Genomic DNA, 7,500 nt, shown 5'->3' on the forward strand with positions numbered 1-7,500 from the left:
CAACCCCCCCCCCACCAACACACACACACACACACACACACACACACAGGATTTAACGACTGCTTTAGTCTACTGTCCCATAGCTGGAGGGTGTGAGTGGCTGGGTTGTAGTGTGTGCATTTGTTCAATTCTCTAAACCCCACCACACGACACATACAGACTGCTCTGCCCCAAAGACACGTTCAGATGTTCATGCCTCTGTTTGGGTCAATACTCTAACCCGGTATATGTGTGTGTCTGATCCAGGATTCTGACAGCGAGCTCTCAGTCATCCATCACCGGATTTGGCGTGTGTGTATGAGTGAGTGTGTGTGACAGGGCTTTGGCCATGTGAAAAGTGACCTGTGATCCACAGGAACCCCCCCCCCCCCCCCCGGCAGGAAACTGCTTACACACACACCTTTACAGGGCTGCAGAGCCAGCAGCACTATCAATCTGACTATCACACACACACATGAGCGTGCACACGCACGTGCACACCGACATGCAACACACATATACACCAGATCCACTCACATATTCATGCAACAAGACAACAAGCTCTCATAGTTTCCCTTCAACATATTATTTTCATTTTTGACGCATTCATTCCGGGTAGTTACAGGGTTAATTCCGCATGGTTACAGGGTTAAAACAGAAACGACTCAAACGGTTAAGTTTAGGTATTAATTCCTAGTAGTTAAGATTAGGGCTATGGTTTGGGGAAGGCTTAAAACAAAATGATTAAAAACGACACGCTATTATCATCAAGTATCACCAAGTATTCTCGCTAGAGCATTGTGGACTAGTCTAATACTACACACGGTATGTCTCCACTCTATTCCATCTGTTTCTATAATACTACACACGTTATGTCTCCACTCAATTCCATCTGTTTCTACAATACTACACACGGTATGCTCTCCTTCTATTTCATCTGTTTCTATAATACTACACACGGTATGTCTCCACACTTTTCCATCTGTCTCTATCATACTACACACGGTATGTCTCCACTCTATTCCAACTTTTCCTAAATACTACATGCGTATGTCTCCACTCTATTACATCTGTTCTATAATACTACACACGGTATGTCTCCCTACTATTCCATCTGTTTCTATAATACTACATAAATGATAATACTACACCAGTATTTATGTTCCTGTAGAAAGGCGTAGGCCACAATGAAGGCCTTTAGAACATCGTGAAGATGTCAATTTAACTAATTCCATATTTCAGTTATAACATGTGGCTTTTGGTTTTTCACAGTAAAACACTATCCTCCTATTCAAAACATTTGACACCATATTCTAAGTGTTTGTCCACTGCTGTTAGATAAAATGCCACATGGCGTAACAGTAGTAAATCAATGAGAATTCAATTAACTCTTAAGGTGACAGGAGACTTAATGTGATTTGGCTGTTACTTAAATGAACATGCAGTCAAACATTCTGGTATGTGTGATAGCCTATGTTTCTTAGCTGTAGGAAAGAGATGCACTTCTCCCAAGAGTGTTTGACAATTATAATAGCAAGTAGATATTATTCTGTCTGTGTGTGTGGTGGGTTGTGGGTGGTGTGTGGTTGTGTTGGTGGTGTGTGTGTGGGTGTGTGTGTGTGTGTGTGTGTGTTCCAGACTTAAAGTGTAGAAACACGAAACACTGTGTTCTATTAGCGTAGCATGTTGCTAATGAGCAGTGGGGTTAAACAAGGACTGTTAACACACACACACGTACATCTTTACATGTGAATCACGTTCAGTAGCATTTCTTAAGGGTTCCCATCATTAATGCAGACGATTAGCATTCAAAGAATTAATTATGTCCCTGCCCTTCAAAATGCTAATACTAGCTTTCTGTTGTTGTTACACTGGCTCATCTATAACAAACTGAAAGGAATATTGACTGACAACTAAAACCTTATAGTTTTGATCATAAACTTGTCTGCATCACTTCTTTATTAGTTTCTGATCCTAAATATATATTTGTTTCATTAACAGACATCTCCAACAGTAACCACTTAGAAAACATTTCTATCCAAAGAGGCCTACAGTTGACATATAACGTTTATTCAATATGAGTCCCATGCAGAAATGTAACACACACAAAGACGCGTGTTGTGAAGGACTCCAGCTGCTATCAGTCTCCGTTTGTGTCATCGACAGCATGGATGAACACTTAAGTACAAAATCAATTTAAAAAAAAACATTTCTCTAAGGAGCTGCACGTCCAAGCCCTCTCTGGGGTGCACTTGTGGCAGGAGGGCTGAAACGTTCCCATGTTCCCAGACTCTCCCCCAATCCTCCGCTCGCCAAATAGTGAACCGTCATCCCACGGCCAGCAGAAGCAATCTGCTCTTTCATTTTTCAGCGTGGCTGGGCCTGGCCCGAGATTGATCGCCACACATGGCCCCAGAAAACAAACTGTCAATACGTTGAGCGCTGGAGAATTTGAACAAATAGCCGTCCTCCCATTCAAGCCGCCCGTTGCATCCCATTTAACAGATTCTATTGACAGTTTCCTTCTTGTAATTAAAGGGAAAACTACTGGCCGGCAATCAAGATAAAGTTCAAAGATGGGGTCACTGGGAGGAGAGGGGGAGGGAGAAGGGGGAAGAGGGCTAGGCAGGACTGTCGATGCTGGACGACATCAGAGGCGGTTATTGACATGCGGGGTCCTAATGATCGCGCCTTATTTAACAGGCATCTGAGGAGACCACTATGCTAATTGTAAAAGGGACAGCCACTACTAAGCTTCAGGGAGAGGGTGGGGGATAGGGAGTGTATGTGTGTGAGTGTGTGCAGGTGCGTGTTTCACTGTCTGAATGTGTGTGTCTGCTATGGGGATGTATTTTAAAACTCACCTTTCTTGCAAGGTGCTTCATCTTCTGATCTCAACTTACATCCTGAGCGACCACGCAGAACGAGGTTTAAGCTGAGTGAGGGAGAGGGTGGAGAGGAAGGGAAGGTAGACAAGCGCAGCGGAGAGAGGAGGGAGAAGCGAGGTAAGGAGTGGGGAGCGCGGAAGACACGAGGGGAGGAAGGAAGGAGCGAGGAGGAGAAGGAGGAGGAGGGGAGGAGGGGAGGAGGGAGGGAGGGGGGGGGGGAGGAAGAGAAGGGAGGTGGGAGGAGAGGAGGAGAGGAGGGGAGTTGGAGGAGGAGGAGGGGGAGGGAAGAAGAGGAGGGGAGTTGGGGAGGAGAGAGGGAGGAAGAGGAGAGGATTCAGATCTTAACTCTTCTTTTCTGACACTCTGTCCTTACATACCTTCTGATACCCTAATGAGAAATGGGTTGGAGAACGAAACAAACAAGGCCAGAGTTGGGGTTTATTTCCAGCATGGGCCACATAAGTCACTTTGGATAAAAGCATCTGGTAAATGACTACACTATTACATTTTGTATATTTGTATTACAAGAGCAAGGACAAGAGACGATGGGGACTGATTCTAATGTTTTACCATTGTACCACTGAGCAAATGTAATATCAGCTTTCAAAATGAAATACATGAAATATCACTTTGATAATTCATAGAGATTAGATGGAAGCATGAATCATACTCAGGATGTTAACAAACTGGAAACAGGAACAACACCCAGACATAACAGGAAATCATATGGAGTTATGGAATACAGTTACAGCTATGGTTTAATTCCCAGTATCCATCTGAGAATCTTGTTTACTACAATGTATTGATGCCAACAGCTACTCAGAAGTGTGCCTGTCTGAGTTTGTTTAAGAGAGTGCATGAGAAAGGGACTGTGTGACGTTGTGTGTGTGTGTGTGTGTGTGTGTGTGTGTGTGTGTGTGTGTGTGTGTGTGTGTGTGTGTGTGTGTGTGTGTGTGTGTTGTGTGTGTGGTGTGTGTGTGTGTGTGTGTGTTTCTCACCTGAGTTAGCCAGAGCGATAGCCTTGAGAGTGACAAACTCTTCCTTCTCCAGCTTCATGGCTTTTATTTCTTCACCAGTTGCAGTATGGCGTTGTTGAGATCATAAGTAGACTGCCAGCTTGGACTGGTCCTTCTCCATGATATAGCCTCACACCAGCTTGTCCTCGAAGGACAGCGAGCGGCACACGCGGACACGACATACCATCCATCCACCCTCGCATAAGACTCATCTGGTCTGCCAGCGACAGCGTGGAAACCTGCGGGAGGAGAGAGAGAGAGCGGGGAGAGAGAGAAGAGGTTAAACCACTGGATAATACAATCAATTCAGAACAAAAATTAGGCTGCTGTTTAAGTCTGGGTCTAGGACTAGTTAGGTCTAGATCTGGACTTGGTCTGGGTCTGGATCTGTGTCTGGGTCTGGGTCTGTCTCTGGGTCTGGGTCTTAGGTCTAGGTATGGGTCTGGCGGGTCTATCTGGTCTGGGTCTGGGTCTGGGTCTCGGTCTAGGTCTCTAGTCTGGGTCTAGTCGGGGTCTGAGCGTTGGTCTGGGTCATGTCTCTGGTCTGGGACTTGGTCTAGGTCTGGTCTAAGTCTGGTCTGGGTCTAGGTCTAGTCGGGTCTGGGTCTGGGTCCTGTGGGGTCTAGTCTAGAGAGTCTAGTCTAGTTTAGGTCTGGGTCTGGGTCTGGGTCTAGGTCTGGGTCTAGGTCTAGTCTATATCTGGGTCTAGGTCTAGGTCTGGTCTGGTATGGGTCCTAGGTCTGGATCTAGGTCTAGGTCTAGGTCTGGGTCTGGGTCTGGGTCTGGGTCTGGGTCTAGGTCTAGGTCTAGGTCTAGGCTGTCTAGTGCTACGTATGTGCGTCTGGGTCTGGTCCTATGTCTAGTCTAGTCGGATCTGGTCTGGGTTCTGCGCTCTGTCTGGGTCGTCAGCCAAGGTCTGGGCATACGGTCTGGGTCTAGTCTGGGTCTAGGTGGTCTAGTCTGGTGACTTAACATCATGTGTCCATTCGGGATGTGTGTTGAAGCCAGAGAAGTTCATCCACCTCTCCAGCACCCTTATCCATCTCTCCTCCCAACCCAGCGCCCAGGGCTCTCCTTCTGGACGGACAGGATGTCTTATCTCCCAACTGAACACACACACTATGGCATCAAATGCTAGCCATACACCACCCCTTACACTCTAATTGCTAGTCTGACAAAACTCCTACTCTCTCTTTACTCTTCTCCTCTCCCCTCTCTCGGTCTCTCACACTATCATCCTCCTCGTCTCACTCCCATCCCTCCTGTCTTCTGCTTTCACTCTTTCCCCACTCCTCTTTCCTTCCTCTCATACTTGACTTCCCCCAACGATGATCCGCTTTACCTCTCGCTCATCTACTCAGCTTAACCCACATCTACTTATTCCTACTCCTCTACCTATCCTTTCTCTTCACCCTATATCACTCACCCTACTATCTAGTAATCCGTTACTAACGTCGGCTCCCACGCCAATCTCTACTCATGTATTTCCTGCCCCTCTACTTAAGCGCATTCCGACCCACTCATGTTCTGCCGTACTCCTAACTCTTGAGCTATACTACCACTCTGTCTTTCCCTTCCTCTCTCTTGGCTTTCCCACACTCATTGTCTTTCCTATCCTCTCTCTTGCTCCCCACTCTGTCTTCCTCTCCTCTCTCTTGGGCTCTCCCCACTCTGTACTTCCTTCCTCTCTCTGGCTTCCCCCTTGTCTTTCTTCCTCTCTCTTGCTTCCCCACTTCTGTCTTTCCTTCACTTCTCTGGACTTCCACCCACTTGTCCTTTTCCTTCACTCTCTCCGTTGGCTTCCCACCTCTGTCTTATCTTCCTTCTCTCTTGAGCTGTCCCAACTCTGTCTTCTCTTCCTCTCTCTTGGCTTCCCCACTTCTGTTTCCTCCTCTGGCTTCACTTGTCTTCTTCTCTCTCTTGTTCCCTCTTCTCCTTTCCTCTCTCTTGGTTCCACCGTCTTCGTCCGATCTACCTTCTTTCCCTCCACTCTTCTTCCTCCTTCTTGGCTTCCTCACTCTGTCTTTCCTTCCTCTCATTTGCTTCCCAACCACTGTTTCACATCCTCATCTTGTTCCCTCACTGCTTTTCTCTCTCTCTTGCTTCCCACTCGTGTCTTTCTTCCTCCTCTCTTGCTTTCCCCAGCACTGTACTTTCCTTTCCTCTTTGAGCTCTCCCCCTGTCTTATCCTTCCTCTCTCCTTGGCTTCCACTCCACTCGTTCTTTTCCTTCCTCTCTCGCTGCCTTTCCTACCATTTTTCCATTCCTCTCTCTTGCGTTCCCCCACACTCTGCTATTCCTTCCTCTCTTGTCTCCCCCCGCATTCTTCTCTTGCCCCTTTGTTCCTTCTCTCTCTTGCTTCCCCCACTCTGTCTTTCCTCCTTCTCTCTGGCTTCCCACTCTGTCACCTCACTTCTCTTCTCATACTCTCCTGGCTCTCCACTCAGGCCCCCATCGCACCATTGTCACCTCTTTATCTCTCACGTATGCTCGAAGCTCTGTCGTCATCGTCATTCGAAATATTTGTTAATTGGTTTGCTGGATCTATGAAACACCAAATGGAAAGTCAGTATGTTATATATGCAGAAACAGTTTACTAACATATGTGTATTCTGTCTCTGTTCTCCCTCGCTTCTCTCTCTCCTTACTCCTCTTTCTCTCTCCTGCACTTCTCTCTCTCGTTCCTTGTCTGTCTTCCCGTCGTCTCTAATGAACACCTGTCCACCTGCCATCACTTTACCTCACAGCTGGTCCTCTCGCTCTCTCCCTTCGTCACACCCATGCTTCATTCAACCTGTGTGTGTTGTCTAAACAAGCCTTCCGGAGGCACACAGAGGGGGCTGTCCAGGTGCACACCTGTCAGACTTCTCTCTCAGACTCACAGAACTGTTGGTGTGTGTGTGTGTGTGTGTGTGTGTGTGTGTGTGTGTGTGTGTGTGTCGTGTGTGTGTGTGTGTGTGTGTGTGTGTGTGTGTGTGTGTGTGTGGTTGTGTGTTTGTGTGTGTTCGCAGTTTGTGTGGCTGTGTGTGAGATGAAGATCCGTTTAACTAGAGGCTTACAGTGGAACCGGCAGATGAGGAAAACGAAGCAACATCTCTTGTGCTGAGATCCTCAGGATAAAACGGTGTTGGTGTGTGTGTGTGTGTGTGTGGTGTGTGTTGTGTTGTGTGTGTGTGTGTGTGTGGTGTGTGGTGTGTGTGTGTGTTGTGTGGTGTGTGTTGTGTTGTGTGTGTGTGGTGTGTTGTTGTGGGTGTGTTGCTGTGTGTGGTGTGTATGGTAGGTTGGTGTGTTGAGCAGCGTAGTTCTTCTCTCTCTCCCAAAGCTGCCTCATATGGCAGATAGCTCATTATGGATGCAGGCTATTGTTTCAAACAACTGTAATTTACTATCCACTACTGCTAACATTGCTGAATTAGAAACTGCTAGGAGGCGGAAACGTTGGTTTCGCACACATAGACACGCACACATAGACCCACACAGCACACACACACACACACACACACACACACACACACACACACACACACACCACACACACACACACACCACAACACACACACCACACACACACCACACAACACAACACACACACACACACACACACACACACAACACAC

General features: G+C 47.1%; 1 pseudogene; it reads right to left on the reverse strand.

Annotated features, from left to right (window-relative positions):
- The window catches only part of LOC112073189 (estrogen-related receptor gamma-like), a 39,162-nt pseudogene that overhangs the window by 7,952 nt on the left and 23,710 nt on the right, over positions 1-7,500 (reverse strand).

This window comes from Salvelinus sp. IW2-2015, unplaced genomic scaffold, assembly GCF_002910315.2.
Source record: "Salvelinus sp. IW2-2015 unplaced genomic scaffold, ASM291031v2 Un_scaffold2183, whole genome shotgun sequence".
NCBI classification, from domain to species: domain Eukaryota; kingdom Metazoa; phylum Chordata; class Actinopteri; order Salmoniformes; family Salmonidae; genus Salvelinus; species Salvelinus sp. IW2-2015.